General features: G+C 44.9%; 2 pseudogenes; both read right to left on the bottom strand.

Moving 5' to 3' along the window:
- Positions 1 to 5,395: 5,395 nt before the first annotated feature.
- Positions 5,396 to 5,896, bottom strand: LOC8052830 (annotated as a pseudogene).
- A 111-nt stretch (positions 5,897 to 6,007) lies between these two features.
- LOC115310037 lies at positions 6,008 to 8,540 on the bottom strand (annotated as a pseudogene).
- Between the last annotated feature and the right edge of the window lie 14,453 nt (positions 8,541 to 22,993).

Raw genomic sequence — 22,993 nt, forward strand, 5'->3', positions numbered from 1 at the left:
AAATTAGAGCTGTGTTTCCAGGACCAGCCACACCACGTGACCACCTTTTTCTGGCTGGTGTTTCGCCACGGAGGCCCTCTCGACAGGCGTAGATATCAACGAAGCTCTCTTCAATGCTCTGCAAGAAGTTACGAGGCACAAAAAACATCAATACCCAAGCGCTTTGGGCTTCAGGCTGCATCACTCTGGAACTGAGGCAACTTCGGTGTGCACGCCCTGGCGAACAAAATCGTTTCCATCCGCCCGCAGAATACCGCCATGCCTTGCCTCACCAGATCGCTCCATCCACGGCCGGACCCCAAGGCTGAGAGGTTCCGGCGCAGGCAGCAACGGCATTGAGGTGGGGGCTGCTCGTTCTGCGGTACCAGAGCTCGGAGGTCACGGTGCCGTTTGTGCTTGCGCCGGAGCTTCTAAGGACTCTTTCTGATGCGCAAGTCGTGATTTGCAAACCTGGACGGGTTCTGCCCTCAATGACCAGCTCAGCTTTATTCAGCTCACTTACTGCAACAAAACCTCGCATTTCTTCTTGGGAGAAAATTTCAGGCGAACACCTGACACCGTTCCCCGCTGCCGCCAATGAGATAGACTGCTGCCATTTTCTCAGCTGTTCACCCACCCTTGCAGCGAGCACCTTGCCTTAATCCTCTGTATGAATACTCATTCGCCGTCTCAATACACCTTCGTCTAGCGGCTTGAATGCGATGCGCTTCCCTAGCACGCTATGTCATTTACATGACCACATTGAATGCAATAGTCAATGTGCATAGATTGCAATAGTGTCATTCATGTAAGCGTGGCCATAGTCCCAAAGCCATCAGGCAGTATCTTCTTACCTCTACTTGCCAGTTCCACACAATTTCAGAAGCATAAAAGCTTCCATTCTAATGTGCTTGTAAGAATAAAAAAGAAATACTTGACTGAAATAATGAGACTGGTTATAAAATCAGCTGGAACAGTGGGTGCCTGCGCATAGCAAGCTGAAAATGTCATCAGGTGCATTTTAGTGGTGCTTGCTACCTTATAAAACCTTAAAGGGACGAAACCAATCTTTTTTTGCTTTCGGTATATACCACTTAGAATTATTCCTTAAAATTCATAACCAATGAAACATGCATTGGTTTTTTTCTCACCGAGCACTGGCTGTGATGGAAAAAATTGGAGTAAAAGTTGCCCTCTTGCCATACTAGTGTGGCAAAGCCAGCGGTAACACAGAATGTGATGTGTTAGTGTGGAGAAACTGTGTACACATGTGGAGACTGAATGGTGCGAAGTGGTCCTGCATCATGCAAGGTAAACGTGAGAATGCTTCTTGGATGTCTTGCTTGTAGGTGCCAATCTTTTGCAGTTGCAGTGTAACTGTGGCTTTCTCGGAGCCTGCTGGAGTTTGAGACTCAGTTGACGGAGTGTGCGAAAAACAACAATTGGAATGCAGCAGCGCCGAGCAGAGTCCTGGCGCCAGCTTGCAGCAAAAGAGAACCAAACAATCATATATATCTCACCCCGTTTCAGCAAAATGAGCATCTGCTTTTTTTCTCTTCCTTTCTGCTGCTCCCTCTTGCACTCTACCTTTAGCCAGAGGAAGTGACCTCGGGATCTGGAACTGAATATATGGCACCAATGTTTGTCATAGCCACATGCTGTGGTTGACAAAGCACAGCGCATGTGCTGAGCTCCAGCGATCATTAAAGTTCAGCTATCTCCATCTTTGCAGCGATTGAGCTTGAGCAACTATCCAAATCCGGGCTATAGCCCATGGATTATTCATGTTTAAAAGTTCAAATTTTAGCCGATGCATACTATCTACGCATGCAGACTCTACAAGGATTTGTTTTTGCTAGGCCGTTCATTGTGACAAGACGTGAAGAATTTTAAGGATAACGGAGTATATTAATGTTGATTTACGTATCACACAAGCTTCTTTGTGAGCTAATACGGCAGGCATTTGTCAAAGTGTGCTGTGCATGATGTATGATAATTTTTACGTTCAGACTAGGCACAAAGTGTAGACTACCGTAAAATCCCGAGAGACGCCCCACCCTGAAAGTTAGCCCACCCCTATTTTTTCAGGTTGATTTGCTATGTATTTTTAAACAATGAAAGATAGCCCACTCCTAGTAATAGTAGTGTTGGCATCAACATGGCCTCGATGTAAATGCGGCTAGTTAGCCGTGGCGGAATATAAGTGAATGTTGCTGACTTTGAAGTACAGTCATCTTTACTTAGTTGCCCCTTGCAACGAAAACATGATTGGAAGGGATGCATGACCTAAAAATAGCATTTACTTCTTAACTCTTTATTATTGTACACTGAAAGTTATACCACTCCATATTTTCATCTGATTTGCTCTAGATTTTAGGTGGGCTACCTCTCAAGATATTACGGTATGCACGGCTTGCAGAATATGCACCGGGTGCAAACTATCTATGCAAAAGCTTTTATTTTTGGCCCCAAATTTTCCCCTGCAGACTAAGCACCGGGTGCGGACTACAGCCCGGAAAATATGGTACATGTTAAGTCATTGATTTTCATGAGCCAAAATTTATTGCTCACGCTATGTGGTCATGTCCACTGTATGAGTCGCATTTAAATATTGTCACTGCGGAGTCGCAAATCCTGATGACGAAATCCTGGAGATTGCATTGTTGACAATGCCAACAATATGATCCCAACAACTACATCATCAAGTTTTGCAAAGGCGAGACTGGAAGGAAACGTCCGCTTTTATCTTTGAAATTATACAGTGACGAAGAAGCTCCTCGGTCAGTGGCGTATTGCGTGTGAGCATACATACTTGGGTCCCGCTAGTTCTAGCAAGTTTGTGTAAGGTGGGAAACATTCCTGCCCAATATTTTTGCGTGGCTCCTTTAAGGCGTATCTCCACTCTTGGCCAGCGATGACACGGACAATGCTGAAAGTCATGTTTGGTGCTTGTATCAAGAATTGTGCAACATTTTGGAGTTGGGAAGTGCCATGATGAGCTTTTGGTCGTATTGAGGATAATCTTTTATGTAATTTAATTTCCCTCAGAAATTTGTCATTCACCACAAGGTTTACTCCGAAACTAAAAGAAACAAAAGCAAACCTGCCGCAAGTGCATGGGTCACGTCATGTGTATAGTTGGTGACAGGTTAAAGGGCCCATGAAAGGAATTTTGGGCTGGTATGAATCACTTTAGATTGGGATTTTACTAATAGCACATCGTTCAATGGGCCAAAGAAAAAACGTAGAAAGTCAAAAGCCTGACTTTCAGTGCGAAAATCTGAAAACACAGTGGGCTATTTCGTACCTCCTCCCCTTCGTAAGCTCTCTGCCTTTTCACTGTGGTACATCCGCGGTTCCCAAAGCGTGTCACCGGTTCCAAACGCACGTTCACACGATACCGGACCTCCCTTATTTCCTTCGCCCCTAAGCTGACATTGTGGTGGAAGCTACGCGCTTGCCCGACCAATCAGCCGCCTCCCTTTCATCACTTGACCTCATTCTCTGCGCGTGGGTATGTGCGAGAGAGCGTGATCACGTGGCAAAAGTGTGGCTGGCCCAACGAGCACGTAGCTTTATAGCACGGTCACCTTCGAGGTGAACAGGGTGGGGAAAGCAAGTTTTGTCTGAATCTTGAGTGACGGGCTAATCTTCTAGGGGGGCAATGGCTCTGTCCGGGTATACAAACGAGATTCCGAGCAAGAGGAGACTCCCCTCTTTTCGTCTCCTTGAACTGTTTGGTAGAATGCGCGATTTATGAGTTGAGGAGGAAAGCTAAACAGGAAAAAGTTTGAAAAGCGTTAGTGGATGCGCCTCCCACCTCTTTCCGTTTTAGCAGAGTGAATGCTGGGGAGCATTTCGTATCCTCTCCAGCGTTTGCTCTGCTAAAGTTAAAAGAGGTGTAGGAGAATATGTTTCTTGACATATTCTCTCGAAATGTCTGGCTGTCTCTCGAAAGCCAAACCATGATAGCTTGTCTAAGTCGTCTGATTTTGCGGGGATAGAAGAGATGAGGTTAGATGGGGTTGAGGGTTGAGATTAGAAGGGTTGTGTCAGGCTTGCTTACTTAGCATAGTCAAGGAGGGAGTTCATGATCTGCTTTTTTTTTGGTAGCACTTGACTAGCGGTCACCGTAAATCTTATGTAAATTTGGAAATGGCTTCGTATCGTTGTTTGTCTGTTGTTTTGCAGTCCCAGATGAGGTGTCAGCATCTAGCCAGGACTCAACATGTTTTACAGTTGGGGTTGAGGCCACGTTTGTCTTCTGATGTGGGCTTAGAGAATCTCTAAGTAACACTGGTGTGGTTGCCATGTTTGTTGCAATGCGACAGATGCACACTTTTTCTCATCTGGAGTGCCTGGGTGGGAATGGGTTGTCCTCCATACAATAGGTAGGTAGGAAGACTGCCAACCGTGCATGCTTTTTTTTTGTTTCCTTCAACTTTGATTTTATCCGGGTCAAGTCCTGTTGGCGAGAGTTCTTTTGAGGGATTCATGATTCATTGTGCGGTGCTGGATGCTTGTAATTCTCTCTGCGTGGTCTCGTGGGCTACAGCGTTGTCCGGGATGCCTTGATTTCCCAGTATCCGTGTAATTTTGTCGTTACTTTCGGAAGGGGCGAAGATCCTGACTGCTTTTTCTGAAGGCGAAAGCCTTATATGGTTCTATTATGGGAAAAAGGTGTCGTCGGCATTGTGCCCGAAAGATTGCCATAAAAATATGTTGCCAAGCATGCACCGCTCAAGGTCGAAGTGGACACGCCTCAGAAATAAAACACAAAGAAAACCACAGCAATGGATATGCTTTGTCATGGAAGCTGTGAAGCTGGTGGGGGAGCCAGGCCTGCGCAGAGATGGAGCGTGATGTCCCCGCCAGAGTGCCCTGTGCAAAAGGAGGACTTGGCGCACTGCCCCCGGCGCATCATTTGCGCTTCAGACTTCATTTGTGCTCGTTGTGTGCTTCGTGCGATGGACTGTGAGGCGACCACATCTACATCTATGACCTCGACATCGGCAGCAGCGTCTACATTTACGGCGGCACACTGAATACGGTGCCGGCAGAAACAACTTTAATGTGGGTAGAAACATTACTCGAAAACATCTCACCTGCGGGACTACCGTAAAGTACTGAGCATGCGCCCCCCTCCAGATGTAAAGATAATTCAGTGAAAAATGGGGGGGAAGGGCCTTTGATCTGATTCGAGGCCGGAATTCAAGATGGCGGCAACAAATGGCGGCCAACAGATAAAAAATGTCCACTGCCCAGTGTTCAAAATGAAAGGTTTCTTTACAAACACTTCAATGATTGTTCACGCCATGAAATGCGTACGCAGAACCAGGTGTTCACTTTACGAACCCCTATTCACTCAAGTCGCTGTTGAATCCATCAAACGACTACTTTGGATCTGACCCAAAAATCATATCGATGCACTCAGTTCGTCGGGGTTCTCGGGGACGACAGTGCCGATGTCATCGAGCTGCTTATGGAGATTGTCCTCCTCGGACGTGTCGAGCGCGCTTGCAATGCCGCAGCCTCTGAACGAACGTGCCACGGTTTCTTCTGGGACGGAAGCCCACGCCTCAGAGATGAATTCAAGCACATCCTGCCGGGAAAGCTTTCGCAAGTTTCCTTTGGCGGTCTTTTCTTCTTTTCGCATGAAGGCCTCCCTGGTCCTTCAAAGACTAGCCTTGAATGGCTTGTTTCAGAAGATGTAGGTGGGCTAGAGCATACTGGTGCAGCCGGCAGGCACTTAGACCAGATCCGTGTCGCGTTCCTGGATGGCGTCCTTTGTCGCTTGTGTTTTGTGGATCGGTGCCTGATCCAACACCAACAGCCGTCGTACGTCATCAATGTTCGGGCCCCATATGCTCCCTAGTCATTCTAGGTATTTCTCCGAGGTCATCCAGCCGTTCCTCGAAGCCGTGACACAAACATTTGCTAGGGGTGAAACAAAAAAAAAATAAAGAATGCGATCCCACGATAGCAACAATGCTCGTTTTTTTTAAAAATCGCGGAGAAAAGTTTGTTTTTACCCGGTATCCGCGACTCCAACTAACTATAGGTGGCGCCACTCATTTTCCAAGATGGCGGGTTTAGTGAGGGTCAGAGATGCGTGCCGCTGTTGAGCCCGTCTAGTGAGCTGGCTTCACTGAGCGACATAAATTATTTCTGGTAATACAAGGAAGCTAATGTTTTATGAGCGCAGGTTACCCCTTTAACCTGAAAACAAGAACGGTGTTTAGCGTATTTTTTACGGAAGGATGCGCGTTTTAATTCTGGAGCGAAACCGAAACTTACCTCTATTTTGGATTTAATTTCTCGATATAGGCCTTAATTTCGAATTATTTCACGACTCAAGATGTGTCTCACATCGTAATTATTTACTTAGGAAAGTTGTTCGCGGAAACTTTATTTTGTGACATATTGTTCGATCCAGGGTGATATTAGTAGTTGCTGAAAAAATCAGTGCTGATATCTGTGCGTTCTCGCAGCCTTTCTCTCGCTCAGATAATTGTCATGGGAAATAATGACAATTATTCCAGCACAAGAATAAGAAAATAATTCTAATTTTTATAATATGTCCACGAAACGTATAAACTAATAAACGCTGCTCTCACTGCAACAACCCAAAGACGGAATCCGAGTCAGACAGCTGAAGTGTGTGTGTGTGTGTTTATAGCACCGCGTGACGTGTAGGACTTCATATTACATCCATTGTTTGACTGTTTGTCTATCTTGATAACTATGTCAGAGTTTTTCATATGCTAAAAAGAAAACAGAATTATACCTTCTGGAAAGACTATTATGGTTAAATGGCGTATTCTCGCGATCTTGGCGTTAATTGGAGGCATACTTTGCCGCGATTTGTATCAATAATAATAATGTTAAAAGTCACATATTTGAATAAGTAATTCTTCAAGTTCTAATATAATTTGTTGCTTATGATCTAATTTTAAACGCGCGAAAGAAATATGACAATAAAAACTGTGCTAATTATCATCACTGGTTTCAGTTGCTGCATTTTAATTACCAATAAAAAAATAGTCTAAAATCAATGAAAACATTTTAGCTAATGTGAGAAATCCAAGTAAAATTACATTAATCATGAATAAAGTATATTGTGCTCAAAGTCACGACTTTTGACAACCGGCGAAACGCCCAAAGTCGCCGCCAATAACCTTCCAAACCAAATGCCCAAAAATAAAAAAAAAAAAGAAATGAGAAAAAGAAAAAGCTTTTTTTTAATTATTAGTTTTTTCATAACATTTATTTACTTTTGTATTTGCTCGCCGTTGTTTTGCCAATCTCAACCTTTCCAGTTCGAAGGAACGCCTACCTGCTTGCACGTCTGGTCACTGCAGCACGTTTCGTTGGCGTTGGAAGCCGGTGAAACAGTTGTGAGTTTTAATATTGCGTATACGAGCGAACTCAAGCCCTGTATGTTTGCGTTAGCTTTACGTGTTCTACACTGCGCGTGCGCGGAGCCCGAAACTGCGGTCTTGGTTGGCGCATGGCGATGGGGCGCACGCACAACGTGGGGCACGGAACTCTAACGCAAACGCATATCGCTCGCGTTTGCTTCTATGCGCAATACTAAAACTCTCCAGTAAGGTACAATCCCATACCGGCTGCAGCACTACGTTGGGACAGTGAAGAGTCTTGTTTACATTCGGAAACGACATTTCGCGAGCCATGATCGCGAGCAGTTCCGCCATGCCCGCTGAGCAGGAGAGTCGGGGGACCCTCACTAGAGCGCTTCCCGTTTCCGCCGCGGGAGGGCGAGCGTCGAGCTGGAGACGCGAATACGAAGGCTCATGAAGGCTCTTGTTGGAATTTTTTCACTTGGCTCTTTCAGTATGACGAACATTGGTAGTTTGTGGCCAGTGGCGCAAGCTGCCAAAGCGACTGTAAAGCCCCGCCGGGCACAGCCGGTGTTGGCAATCCGAACTGTGCTGGCACCTTCAAGGTTGTTGGTTCTATTGGCTGGCGTGTCCATCCGAACCATCGTCTGGTCTATGCTGGCCATGTTGTGCAAGGTGTATTCGTGATGACTTTGCGGACAGCTGAGCGTGGAGTGAAATGCTTTTGCCGCGTCAGCACACGCCTCAGGCACCTTCTGGCTGTCATTGGTCGCTTGCGCGTAAAAACATTGAAGCGCTGCTTCCATTGCTTTAGATACTGGCTTGAAGCCACGAAGTTCCTGAGCTGCAGCTGGCTTGCGATTCTGAGGGCTTCTTCGGATAAAAGTCTGTTTGCTGACAGCGCGTCCAGCCCTCCTCTCGCGCTCCAGAAACTCGAAGAGGGCATTGTCGCCTTGGTTGAGCACCGGGGCTCCGTTGCTCAGCTTTCGCCGAAGCTTCAACTTGCCGAAGCACTGTTGCAACAGAACTTCATAGTTTTCTTTCCCACTCGCGGATCCTCTTGCAATCGAGCTTAAATTGGCGAGCGGTTAAGTGGACGTTCTTTCCATTTCTCCGGTGCCACTCCACCACCTCAATCTTTTGCACCGTGTAGGAATGCATGGCCAAACAAAGACGAGACAGTCGCACAATCCGAACATGACGCAGTCCAAATGAAAGTGACGGATTGGTGCGCTCACGTGAATGTGACGCGCAACTTCACGCACATTTTCCGGCTTGGCTTGGATTGGATTCTCTATTATACCGCGATCAATTATTGTTTACATCCATATTTTGGGGATAACTTTTCACTGAAATATGTAATAGGACAAGAAAAAAATCAACTTACCACAAAAAAGAAAAAGAAACAAAACAAAAAAAAAACGCCTCTGGGGAAGGTTGATCGCAGAAGGGGGCGCTTGTTAGGTCTTGCGAAAATGCGAAATTTTCATAAAACAAAAGGGGGCGCTTACACGAGTGTGGGCGCATGCTCGGTATTTTACGGTATAATGCTTTTGCGTTCCTACACGTAAGCAGTAGTGCAAAACTATTGATGGTGTCAATAGTCGCCAAAAATGTTACTATCAATAGCAAAAAACCTATCTATAGTACTATCGATAGTCGACTTTTGAAAAACTATTGATAATAGTAACGATAGTAGACTTTTGAAAAGCTATGGATAGTACTATCGATAATCGACTATCGGAAAATTATTGTTAATTGACTACCGGAAAAATATCGATAGTCAACTATCGGAAAATTATTGTTAATTGACTACCGGAAAAATATCGATAGTCAACTATCGTAAACCTATCGATAGTACTGTCGAGGGTTTACTATCGATAGTTTTTGCGACATTAGTAGTTTGTGTCCCTCCCCCCTCTCTTTTTCTTGCTTTATTTTTTCTAACGCGACACCAACTAGCCTAAGCACTTACCATCCCAACTTCGGTTCAGCTTTCGGTGATGACGAAGACGGGAGTTTGGCCGAAGAGAGGAGGAAGGGAGGCGAGGCGGCGGTGCGGCAACTGTGTTTGCTCTAATGGTGCAAAGCTATCTATAGTACTAGTGATAGTCGCCTGAAATCTGACTATCAATAGTAAAAAAACTGTCGATAGTACTATAGTTCTGCGACACTATAGATAGTTTTGGAAAAACTCAATAGCATCAATAGTCAATTTGTCAATAGTTTTGGATCACTAGTAAGCAGTCTTAAATGTCTTCGGTGTTTTTTTCCCTGCAACATTGTTTCTACTTCATATATATTTGTATTCTCTTACTGCTTTTTGGGAACCGGTGGCAATGTATATGCCTTATGGTTAGTCCTTTGATCTTCACCCTTCAATAACCAAGAGGATGGCTTGGAGTTCTGCTGTTTTCATGCTCCTGCTGTTGGGTAGGTACAGTCGCAAACAATATGAAAAAGCGCAGGCGAGCGGCACCGAAGACTTCTAGTTCTATCTAACGGAAGAAACCTGGGTTATCGTCGAGGTTCTTGTGTGAACAAATGGCATTTTAGTGACTGTTTCATTTATGCCATTATTCCTCACTTGATCGGCAAACATTTACTGAAATGATCACCAATAGTTTTGATGCTTGGTGAAACAAGATAAAAACCGTGAACTTATTATCGAAAACCCAAAAACTGATCGCTCGACCTGCTGACCCAATGGTTTCATCACACGCTTGATTTTGCCTTTTGTCGCAGAACATTAACTTGGCAACAGCTGGTCATTTGAGGAGTGGTGACAAGTATTGAAAAGCCACTGAGGCCTTGATTATGGTTAATCTTTCTTCTGATAGATAGTGCTACATCCTTTTTAAGCGACAAGCTCGCCTGACCCATTTTATATTGTCCACTCCACAACTGTACTTACTGCTATACCAGCCCAAGCTGAGTGCCATGCCAGTGCTGTAATACCATCTTAATTTTTGTTTATTTTCATCACATTTTCTCCCTTTGGGGTGTTCTTTGCCCTGGTTTTGTGAAGTTGGTTTCATGTCCACCATCATTTTGTCCTCGCTCAGGTTGTTGAGGGTGGTTCTTGGGTATTTCTTTTGGAGTCGAAGTACAAAAAGAGGAAGCCCACTCACATGGGCTTTTGCTTGGTTGATCTGGGCTGTTTTCTGCAGGTCTGAGGTGCTGGTAAATTTTGGGAGGCTGGTGATCACTCGCATTTCGGCCTTGCTGAAGGTCTTTACTTTCCCCTGACCTTAGCTAACAGGAAGATAGTTGTCGTATAGCTCCTTTGATACAGGTAGTGCCGTACCATGAGCTTGATAGTTTCTTTGTCTGCTCTCCGTGCCTTGTTGGCGCGTGCCTTGTTAGCTCTTGATGAGATTGAGGCCTTGTTTCCATTTGGTCTTTAGTTGGCTTAGCCAGCTTGAAGCCCCTCCGTCTTTGTTGATGGTGAGACTGGTATCTCGACAAGGGGTTATCTTCGTATTCGGGTGCAATCTACGTACATGTGGATGTATCCTCGATCCCAACATTCCTTGCCTTCCTGTTTACTACCACCGTGTACTTGATTTTGTTAGCAGATATGTTCATTCTTGACTCTTGCATCGTTCTTTCATAATGAAGGGGGAGTCTGCTGACCTGTTCTGGTTGTGTTCCATTCGGTAGCATCGATCTGAGAGGGCCGTACGGTGTTGTGGAAAGAAATTGCTCCAAGATGCCTCGGGTAGTTCTTCCTCTGTAACTCCCAGTCTTAAGAGTAGTTATGAGATTGCTCCCTTGGTCCTGATTTTGCCATCCATGCCTTGGTATGTGCATCATCCCTTCTTAAGTGCCGCTTTCTCTCCAACGGAACTGCAATGCACACACCATTTCTGTCGAAAAAAAAAAAATATTGGTGTGTGAATGTTTAAACAGCCCGAAGTTTGTCTGCCTTAACGAGCGACTTGTCTATCAGCTGTAGATGAGCAATTTCGCCAGTGCGCTACAACCACCAGCCTGGAGTCTTTAACGTGCACCACGCAGTAGTGATACATGACCGCACGCCGGTACGATGCTCATCCAGATTAAAACGGGCAGGGGTGGGGAATGAACCCAGGATCCCTGGGCTCTGCAGCGCGAGCTTTCACTCTATGTGCCCCGAGCTGGTGTGCACTAGCTTACTTGACCATCGATCCCATATTTCTGTCGAATCAATCCCAATGTGTGCCTTGGTGGCGATTTGTGCTGTGATAGGATTTCGTCGACCTCTTGCTTGTTTTTCTAAAATTCTTGGAAAGCGTCTGACTACGAAGAAAGCCTCTGTCGGCCGGTGTTCTCATGTGCATTTGAAAGCAATAGGTTGTCTTGTTGTGGGACCAGGGGAAAATGGTCTGGCCTGGTATTGCTGGCTGGCTGGTTGGTTGGTGTTTCCTATGTAATTGCTTAGGGTTGGGTAAAAGGTTTGTAAGGACTTGTGGCGTGGGTTTTTTTGTCGGTGCATAGTTTGCCTGTTGGAGTTTCCAGTACGGTTCTCAAGAAGGCTGGTTTATCATTGTCCTGGTTTGCAATGGTTGCAAGCGGCTCGCCGATTATTTGTCTCTAGGCCGCTGAAATCCGGGAAGGGCCCTGTTTGGCTGTGAAAGGGTCATTAAGGCTAGCTGGTTTGATTTGTGGAACACTGCACAGGCATGTTTGCTTTGTTCTCACATTGTCATCTGCTTTCAGTGACATGCTGCACCCTATCTTAAAGGGGCCCTGCAAGGACTTTTTACAGTTTTTTAATTTGCACCGAACCTTAGCGCACTGGACTTAGTAACTTAGTGAAACTTTTCGCGAAATTCGCTTTATTTTAAAAGTTATAGGCAATTTAGATTTACAAAAACAAGCAAAAAATAACCTCCTTCATGACGTCGTAGGTCCTGGCTTGAGTGACCGTGAACTAGAGGAGGAATAGTGAGCTCATCGAGCGCTCACGGCTCACGGAACATGGTTTAGTGGCGCCCTCTGGCGCCGTCGACACTCCGTGTCGACGGCGCCAGAGGGCGCCACTAAACCATGTTCTGGATAGGCTGTATGCAGCGGGCAGCCAAAGCGGCTTTCATTGCGTTTGCTGCGCGATTAAACACTAATTCGGCATGACACTTCATTGCCCACAAACGACAGCAAACACGAGGTAAAGATCAGTTCAGAATGGGAGCCACTTCGCGCTGCCATACCGCGAAACGGCCAAACCGCAAGACAGAGCCTCTCGCCGAAGGCGTTCGGAACGCTCGGAGCCGGTCGGATCCTCCTGTCCATCGACTGCAGCGCCACCGCGTACATATGGGATTTTTACGAGTCGGCGCCTTATCCCACTACTCCTTTCTAGTATGCGCCGCCTTTTCTACCGCTTGGCGGCGGGTATGTTGACAGGTCATTTTTTGTTTCCGTACTTTATAAACTGCATTTCTTTCTTTTTTTCATCTATAATAGCGAACAAAAACTACTTTTATAAATAATTGAAACGGTTCGCGCCACTTATATTTTGTATTTCGACCAAAAAGAAGTTTTAGTTGCTCTGACCAGTAGTAAGCCCAGGACCAAAAACGTCACATTTTGCGCGCTTTCGGTACCGCGGGTCGCCCTCGTCGGTGGAGGAGGTTTCCGTGTCGTCCGGTTAAAATATGGCGCACTGATATTTAGCCACTCTTTCCGTGCCCGCTGGCTTGCCCGAACCCCAAGAACGTGGAAACCGCATAAAAGGTAGACGCTTAAAATGATTGCAGGGCCCCTTTAAAGGAGCTCCAAACATGGCTCCTGATGTAATTCAGTCATATGTATTTGTCATTGAAATTTCCAATATGTTCTCTTTTATCACAGAAATGCAGTTGTGTATTCAAATTTCACAAGGTAAGGTATGGCACTAAAATACAGCTTTGATGACAGCTCGAGGTCGCTTTGTGCAGGCACTGAATTTTCAGGATTATTTTATAGCCAGGCACACCATTTTAGCCATCCTACAGTTCACTTAACTACCTCTCATATTGGGCCGGCTTGCGGCAAATTTTTCAATAGTGTACCTACTGCACCGTTAACCGCAAAAAAAAAAAAAAAAAAAAAAAAAAAACTTACGAAAACACGACGCTGGTGTGTGAGTTGTGATTCACGAGGTAGAGAATGCAAATCGAGATCATTTAAATCATAACTTAAATCACACTGGTTTTACTGTGATGATTTAAATACGTTTCACATATAAATAATCTCCAACTACTTTTTATTTAATGTTTGTCTATCACTTGATGGTTTCTATCTGCACTTGTTTTGCATTTAAATCAAAATCCAAAAAAAAAATTAATTAATGCAGGTTGAACGCATTTCTTCTGAGAAAATTGGAGCGTTTAGCTTCGTTTTTCAGCCTGCAAGAAAATCAGAACGTGAAAGAAACCAAAACAAGAAAAAACGCGGGAAAAAAAAGCAAGTGGAGCTTTTTTCATGAAGAAAGTCACCTGCTTTTGTAAACCCACCATAATTGTTTAAATGTACCATCATTTTGTAAAGCCACCATCGTGGATAGGGGGTTTACATCAATAAAATATTCTAGGGGTGAAACGGCTGCGCTTTTTCCGCCAGACGCATTTGTCTGCGTCTTGGTTCCGGTTTATATCGACTCCATTGGCAACAATGAGCGCGTTTAGCTTGGTCGGCCTTGCAATCCTTTATTCTTTTTATTCTCCCTGTGTTAGGCTGTGTATCCCGAGTCGAAAGCGCGCGAAAAAACCTGGGTGCCGCATTTCAAGCGGTACACCACCTGCGACTGGATTGGTATTTTTCAACCATAAGCAGTTGGGCAAGTCGGCCGAAGTGAGGTCGAATCGTTAGGCGTCATATTGTCTGAGGCTCTGCGGCCCGGGATCCGGACGTCGGCGAGTTGAAAACAAATGAGCAAAAGATTCCTTTTAGTACTTCATCGTTAGAAGTTGGAACCGCATTCCCTCAAGATAAATTGTGATGTGATAGAACCGAAACGCGGTCCGATTCGAAAACTTGCCTGCCAGCAGCTCTCACGCGAGCGGTAGATCTGCTCGGCGTACTTTAACCTCGCTCCTGCTGATCACTTCGAATACGATAACTCCGTTAAACGTAGTCTGCTGCTTCAATGATGAGTTGCACAATAGAATAAACTCGAAATCTGTTGCCCTGTTCCTCCGCACAACTGCACGTCCGTTGCTTACGCATGCCACATGGTTCGCACATATAATTACTATGTCGCGCGGGTGTGGGCTGTGCGATAGGCAGTGCTGGTTTGCCTTTTGAGGAGCTTCTTCAGAAACGTATGATACTTGCTTTTTGCTTGGCATTAAGTCTCACAAAGTTTCAAGTTTTCGCATCTGTTACACTTATCCTATTTATGTAGATCCCCAACCACAATTGAAATTGCTCCCGTGCTTGTCTAAGACACAACCTGAAGTGCAATGAAAACTCATCTGAACTGCTCCTAGCCTGCTCCAGAATGTAGTTTTAGCTGCTCCCAACCTGCTCCAAAACAGCTGTTTCAGCTGCTCCCGTGGCTGCTCCCAAATAGATTTAAAGAGTTCCACCCCGGCCTGTATTGTGAATTAAACTACTGGAAAAGTATACATGAACAGTCAACCTTCCTTATTTTTTTCAGTGATTGAACAAATTGATGAATCAATGTAATATTCAACAATGCACATAGTGAAGAATAACTTTTTTCTAACTGCAGTGATTTGAATGAATTATTCTGATTTAAATGAAATAAATATTGCATAGCTAAACTACTTCTTAGCTTTTTAAGATAAAAATTATAATGTTTTTTTACCCGATTGTGAATTTTATTATAAAGAACTGCTCTTTTAGATGGTACACATTTTTTTCTAATTTGGTTATCATGTTTTGTTTTGTCTGTTATGCCCAGTTTGTATCGAGTACTCAAACCGTAACCACAACCAAAAACCGTTCAGGAACATTTTTTTTCAGTAACAGGAATCGGAATGAAGTTGTTACTTGAAATTTATGAAAACCGTAACCGTAAATTATTTGCCGGTAACCTATATTAACCGATATTAACAGAAAAATATAAATATAAGTATTTTCTCAAGAATGACCGTGAGGAGGGATCTTGAACGTCATGGTTCGAACCTCAAGGGTCAAACCAGTCAAACCTTGAGGTTCGATGTAAAAATCTGGTGCGACGAAAGTTTGTGACATCCCAATTGCAACATGTCTGTTGGAGAAGCTCCGCCTCTTAAAGGGGGGGCCCTGCAATCATAGTTAAGCGTCTACCTTTTTTTGCGGTTTTCGTCTCTTGAAGTTCGGGCAAGTCAGCGGACACGGAGAGAGTAACTAAATATCAGTACGTCATATTTTAGCCGGGCGACGCGGAAACGTCCTCCACCGACGAGGGCGACCCGCGGGACCGAAAGCGCGCAAAATGTGACGTCTTTGGTCCTGGGCTTACTACTGGTCAGAGCCACTAAAAGCTTCTTTTTAGTCGAAATAAAAACTAAAAGTGGCGCGAACCGTTTCAATTATTTATAAAAGTAGTTTTTGATCAGTAGTTTAGTTCAGAAAAGAAACGAATGCAGTTTATAAAGCACGGAAACAAGAAATGACCCGTCGACCTACCCGCCACCAAGCGGTGGAAAAGGCGGCGCATACTAGAAAGGAGTAGTGGGATCTGGCGCCGACACCGAAAGGTCCCGGATGTACGCGGCGGCGCTGCGGTCGTATCGACAGGAGGATCCGACCAGCTCCGAGCGTTCCGAAGGCCTTCGGTACCTTCGGCAAGAAGCTTTGTCTTGCGGTTTGGCCGTTTCGCGGTATGGCAGCGCGAAGTGGTTCCCATTCTGAACTGATCTTTACCCCATGTTTGCTGTCGTTTGTGGCCAATGAAGTGTCATGCCGAATTAGTGTTTAATCGCGCAGCAAATGCAACGAGAGCCGCTCTGGCTGCCCGCTGCATACAGCCTATTCAGAACATGCATTAGTGGCGCCCTCTCGCGCCGTCGACACGGAGTGCGGCAGCCGTGAGCGCTCGCGATGAGCCCAGTACCCCTCCACTAGTTCACGGCCACTGAAGCAACCAAGGACGTCCTGAGGGAGGTTATTTTTTGCTTGTTTTTGTAATTTTAATTTGCCTATAACTTTTAAAATAAAGCGAATTTCGAGAAAAAAAAAAGTTTCACTGAGTTACTACGTTCAGTGCGCTCAGGTTCGGTACAAATTAAAAACCAGTAAAAGAGTCCTTGCAGGGCCCCTTTAACCCTGAAAAAAAATGGCACTACTAAATAAATGCACACTTTTTCTATCGTCACAGAATCGGACAGTGAGTTACGTGCGCTTGTGTAACCACATGCGTTTGCTTGGAAATAGCAAACATGACGTAGGTGTGAAAGTGCACAACAAGGAAGACTAAGGAAAGGAACAAACAACATACAATATATTTTTACAGCTTTCTGTGTTGTTTCTTCCTTTCCTTAGTCTTCCTTGTTTTGTATAATTGCATTTACATCATGTTTCACTTTCACCAACTAGCCCAGCTCTCAATTTTATTACTTCATTCTGCTTCGTAGTATTTTACAAGAGGAGGGCTATAGTTCAGCTTCTTTGTTCAGTGTGGGCGAAACTTCTGCATATCTTAGGTTGCAACAAACTGTAGCAACGAGAAGGTGCGTCTGGTTCTTCAAGCACCCAATGGGAACTTTCTGAGGGTTGCTTACAAATACTGCCAAACAACAAAGTAACAATGTATACTTTTATTTTTATTATGTAGGATGCAATGATCCCTCAGTAGTGAAGGTAACATGTATGCTTGGGTATCAAACTATATAATGCAAGTGCATGTCATGAACACATTTTGGAGCTAGAAATGTTTTCAACCTTTGACCAATTAGAAGTACGAAGACGTTTCTTTATTTCTTATTATTGTGAATGTCCCGTTGTAGGATATCTGGAACTAGGGATGCCGCGAACCACCCTAGGTTCGAATTCGAAAGGTTTCAAAATTTTTGAACGGAACTGATATTCGATTTCGAAAAGTTTCGATATTTTAGGCCGTAGTTAGGTTCGAATTCGAAAAATTCGCAACTTTCCAAAATCGTGGGGTTTCGAATTCGAAAAGATCGAAGCTTTCACGGTTTCTAAAAGTTCGGGTTCGATTATTTCGAATATTTGTTTACTTGAGGTTCGATAAATTCGAAGATTTCGAACTTTCCTAATTTGAAATTCGAGAGATTCGAATGTTTCGAATTCATTTGGATCTAAACTTCGAAAAATTCGAACGTTTTGAATTTTTAAAGACAAAGTTTGATAAATTCGAAGAATTCGAATTTTTTTTTTTTACATAAAGGTCGAAGGTTTCGATTCTCTTTTAAAGCTCAATTCGAAAAAAAAAAAAAAACTTCGAAGGTTTTCGATTTCTTTGAAGTCCAAGTGCGCAAAGTTCGAAGTCCGGTTTTCATGTTCCGCCACAGTTTCAGTTTCAAATAACATTTTCACGCCTCACTGGTTTTCACGAAATCAGGTTTAGAAAAGTTTGGGTGTGATATTTAGACTGCGCGAAGTTGGTCAGGCAATTAAATGAGACGACGAGTGCCCCGAATGTGCTGGAATATTTGCCAGTGCAGTGACGTGAAACAATAGATCAGTAATTGTGACCGCCAGCCCGGGGTGGTCATTAACGTGCATTACGAAGTAGTGATCCTACGAACGCACTGTTTAACGGTACTCATCCAGTTCGAAACGGCCAGGGGCAGGCAGGTGGTTAAGGGTGAGGCTCAGAAAAACCTTGAAGTGATCTGGCAAACTGCCGCCCTACCCCTTTGCACGCTGGTAGTAGGCCGATCGAACGCCGCCCGAGTGACGCTAGTATATAGTAAGTTTAGTTTGTGCATGATGCAAAATCCTGAGACTGGGGATGAAATTTGTAAGAAAAAGTGTAAGAAGACAGAAAAAAGGGGACAGGACAACGTCTCAAACTCAACTCAGCTGAAAACTCAGCTCAGGACAACGTCTCAAACTCAACTCAGCTGAGTTTGAGACATTGTCCTGTCCCCTTTTTTCTTTCTTCGTACACTATTTCTTTGCGAATTTCATTCCCAATCTCGGGATTTTGCATCATGATCAACATACACCAGCTCGCCTGCACCTTGACAATTTTTTTGTTTGTAATTCCTTTGGAGGTTTATTTTCTGGGGCGGAATTAACGCCGAGCAAAAAGCACAGAAGCTGACGCAACTTGAGGTCGAGGAGCGTTCTACCATACCAGTGTCGTCGGAAAAGGAAAAACCGGGGGGGGGGGGGGGGGGGGAGCTCCAGTCTCTCTTCCCCCCGCCCCTCCCAGATATTTCGGACTGTTAAAGAAAACAATACGGGGAAAGAGAGCATGGTCGAGCTTATTTTAATCTAAAATTATTTATGCATATGTACTGTCGCTCTTCACTGCATAAAAGATCGCATAGATGGTCATTGTTAAAGGGGTACTCCGGCGATTTTTGAGCTACTTCCAACTAACTATATTTTCTGACTCCCCGGCCTTTACCCTTTCTGGTATGCTATTTAGTATCGCGAAATTCATAATAGTTATTGCGAAATCGGCAAATGAAAATGATGCAAAAACCAACATTCAAATATACCCGCACTTTTCAGTGCCGTGACGTCAGTGGAAGGCAAGCTTGCCAGTCGGGCGAGCAGTCTAAAAACTAGAATATGCCAATCATTTGTTCCGTGCTGGAGCGCGGGGACTGGAGCGAGCTTCCAAAGCATTCATTTGACACCATGAAACTGCTTCGAATCAGTTGGGAACAAATTCTAGTCCAAAGAGTGAACCCCTGCACTTCCTCTGACATGACTTTTTCGCTGTTGCCAGTAGAGACTTTCAGTTTGAAAAACACGGTGAGGACCAAAATTGTAAATTCAATAACTTCGTGAAAAAAAATTATTTTGACCTAATATTTGGGATACTATTTTATAGCGAGTTCGTTTCAGACGCACTGGCACCGTTCAAGTTCTCTCCCAGGATGCATCGCACTCGCAGAGTGTTGCACAGAGAACTGGACTCATAGCGAGTTCGTTTCACGGCACTCGTGCCCACGCGTGCCCACTCGCAGCGTGGAACGGGTTCGTTTCGGCCGGCGCTCCACGAGTGGTTGCACTCTCCGAGTTCGTTTCAGCGCTGACACCCCACGCGTGCATGCACTCGCTGCACCGAGAAAATCGGCAGTGCGCCAAAATGCAATCCCGTCATGCCTCGCTCCGGCGGGGCCGGCGAGGAGCGGGAGCAGACGACGAGGGTTCGTCTGCTACGATGTGTCGCGGAACCGAACGAAAAAAAAAGTAGATTTTCTGATAGAAATCGCGTCCCGCGGGCAACAAAATCAAACGCGAGCTTGAATTGTGAGCGTCTTCTATTTCACGAAGAAAGCGATTGACAACCCGTGATTTATTTGCAGGTTTTAAATCGCTCTGTTGCCGTACAAACGCTGAAATATACCAGTGTGTAAAGAAATGCTCAGAACAAACGCAACAGCGGCCCCCGAGATGTCTATCACCATCCGTGTGCGGGTGAAAAATTTAACATTTTTCGATAAAACTCCCCCAGCAGAAACCTCTGACTGCCCAATAAGCAGCAGAGAAAGCTAAAGATGGTGACTTTACCCGAGGATTGGGCAACATCATCATGTTTAACATTTACCTACGCAGCTAACTTGCCCCGTCGTATTTTGTTCGAGAAAGCTCTCGTTCTCGACGCCTTCACCAAGGCTAATATCTAATCCACAATGACGATCCAAATCGAAAGTCCCAGTTTTGCTGGATATTCCAACAGGCTAGCTTTAAGCCGTACCCTTTCAGTGGTTCACGCATAATACCATGCTCAAACGGATCAAGCTTCTGCTCGGACAGCATCATCAGTCTTCTTCAGTGTAAACGGTTATAAGGATTGAAAGATCGCAACCAGCTGCTTTGTGGACAGCTGGTTGCGGAAATTTACGCCGTCTGTAACTATCTCTACGGAAGCCGAGCTGCTTGAAGACATCGCAACTATAAACTACAGGTTGCAGTTGCCAACGTTTGTAGATAAACGTTGGTAGCGACTGCATTTTCGCATTCCCACGCATCGCTCGGAACAGAAAGGCGCTAGTTTCGGCTTGAAGTCGGTACCTTTTCTTCCACATAGATGGCGGCAGCATCAGCCTTCTGCACTCGGTGCATTTGGCGAGTTCGTTTGAGTCCAGTTTTCCGTGCAACACTCTGTGAGTGCGATGCATTCTGGGAGAGAACTCGAACGGTGCCAGTGCGTGTGAAACGAACTCGCTATTAAACATACTCGCCAGATGCACCGAGTGCAGAAAACGGATGCTGATCCAGGGACGTTAGCAGAAAACGGATGCTGCCGCCATCTATGTTGTAGGAAAGGTACCAACCTCAAACCGAAACTAGCGCCTTTCTGTTCGGAGCACGAAGTGATCGGTGGGAATGCGAGAGTGCAGTCGCTGCAACCTGTAGTTTATATTTGCGATGACTTTAAACAACTCGGCTGTCGTATAGATAGTTACAGACGCCGCAAATTTCCGCAACCAGCTGTCTACAAAGCAGCTGGTTGCGATCTCTTTATGGCCGCTTGCACTGAAGAAAACTGATGATGCTGTACGAGCAGAAGCTTGATCCGTTTAAGCATGGTATATTTTACGTGAACTACTGAAACGGCACGGCTTAAAACTAGTTTGTTGTAATATCCAGCAAAACTTTTCTTGGCACTTTCGATTTCGATCGTCATTACAGGTGGATGAGATATCAGCCTTATTGAGGGCGTCGAGAACGAGCTTTCTCGAACAAAATACGACGGGGCAAGTTAGCTGACGTAGGTAAATGTTAAACATGATGATGTTGCCCAAGCCTCGGGTAAAGTCACTATGTTTAGCTTTCTCTGATGCTTATTGGGCAGTCACAGGTTTCTGCTGAAAGAGTTTTGTCGACAAATGTTAAATTTTTCACCCGCACACGGATGGTAATAAACATCTCGGGGGCCGCTGATGTGTCTGTTCTGGGCATTTCTTTACACACTGGTATAATTCAGCGTCTGTATGGCAACAGAGCGACTTAAAACCTGCAAATAAAGCACGGTTTGTCAATTGCTTCCTTCATGAAATAGCAGACGCTCACAATTCAAGCTCGCATTTGATTCCGTTGCCCGCGGGACGCGATTTCTATCAGAAAATCTACTTTTTTTCCTTTCGGTTCCGCGACACAACGTAGCAGACGAACCCCTGTCGTCTGCTCCCGCTCCTCGCCGGAGCGAGGCATGACGGGATTGCATTTTGGCGCACTCCCGATTTTCTCGGTGCAGCGAGTGCATGCACGCGTGGGGTGCCAGCGCTGAAACGAACTCGGAAAGTGCAACCACTCGTGGAGTGCCGGCTGAAACGAACCCGCTCCACGCTGCAAGTGGGCACGCGTGGGCACGAGTGCCGTGAAACGAACTCGCTATTAGTGATGTTTGTTGGCGAGTTTAGCAAAATTTCAAGCAAATCGGGGACCATGAAGAAATCGGCGGAGTACCCCTTTAAGGCCGGTTCTCACATGCAGCGAAGCGCTGATGTAACGCTGCTCACGTGCCGTCAGGTACTTATCGTATATCATGAGCAACAGTTTTGACGGTGCGATACAAAGCTGGTGAACGCTCCCGTCGGCACGTGCTTAGCACGAGGTCAGCGCTATGCTTGTAGCGCTCCGCTGCTTGTGTGAACAGGCCTTTAGAAACTCGTTGTCAGGAGGCACTACTCGTCACATGCTCGGTGGCTCGAAAGTTCAAAGCTATGTCTTTTCGACCTAAATAACTGTGCCATTGGTAAAAAATAATTAATAAATAAACGTAACAATAAACGCAAAAATAAAAAACTGGAGAAAAAAAACTATCAAGAACCCGCCGGAAGTGTTGTATTGATTATTCAGAGGCCCAGAACTATGAAGCAAGTTTCTCCTACCAAAATGTGTACAGGCCAAAAGAAACACGTCCCAAGAAAGTAAAAGTAGAAAAAAAAATTTTATGATGCGCTGAACTTGAACAATTTTAGAAATCTTCCCCCATGAGTTAGTATAATCCTCAACGTGAAAAAAACAATAAATACATTATTTTGTATTCTGCAGATGGTAATGATATGTACTGTCTCTGGTGTTAATTTAAATGCGATACCCAAACAGTGTTAACGAAAAAAATTACCAAGTTTAGGGCATAATTGTTCGTAGGTGCATGTTAGAATATTTATTCGAAACTCGTCTTGAACAACAATAATCACTACTTAAGACGACACTCATCTAGGCTATATATAGATCATTCTTAGAAAGTTTAACGTCTCTACCATAAATAGCTTCGGCTATAGCGCGCTTCAAATATGACACAAACGACAATTGTCAAAAACCCGTCGTCCTTCCTCGCTCCTTCGGGAATCTATTTTTCTCAAACCAAGCATGCCAGATGATTGAAATAAACGGCATTGTCTTTCGCAAAGAATGCGGCACCCCATGTAAAATTGCGAAAACAAAATTACGAATGTACCTCACTGCTTGAATCCAAATGAAACCGCCCGCCTGTCTTCCGAAGTTCCACGAACTTCGGACTTTTACCCTAAAAGTTCGAAGTTCGTCGAACTTTTGACTTTTCAGGAATCGAGAGTTCGAAA

This window comes from Ixodes scapularis, unplaced genomic scaffold (genome assembly GCF_016920785.2).
Source record: "Ixodes scapularis isolate PalLabHiFi unplaced genomic scaffold, ASM1692078v2 PGA_scaffold2__306_contigs__length_199485367, whole genome shotgun sequence".
In the NCBI taxonomy this organism is placed as follows: Eukaryota; Metazoa; Arthropoda; class Arachnida; order Ixodida; family Ixodidae; genus Ixodes; species Ixodes scapularis.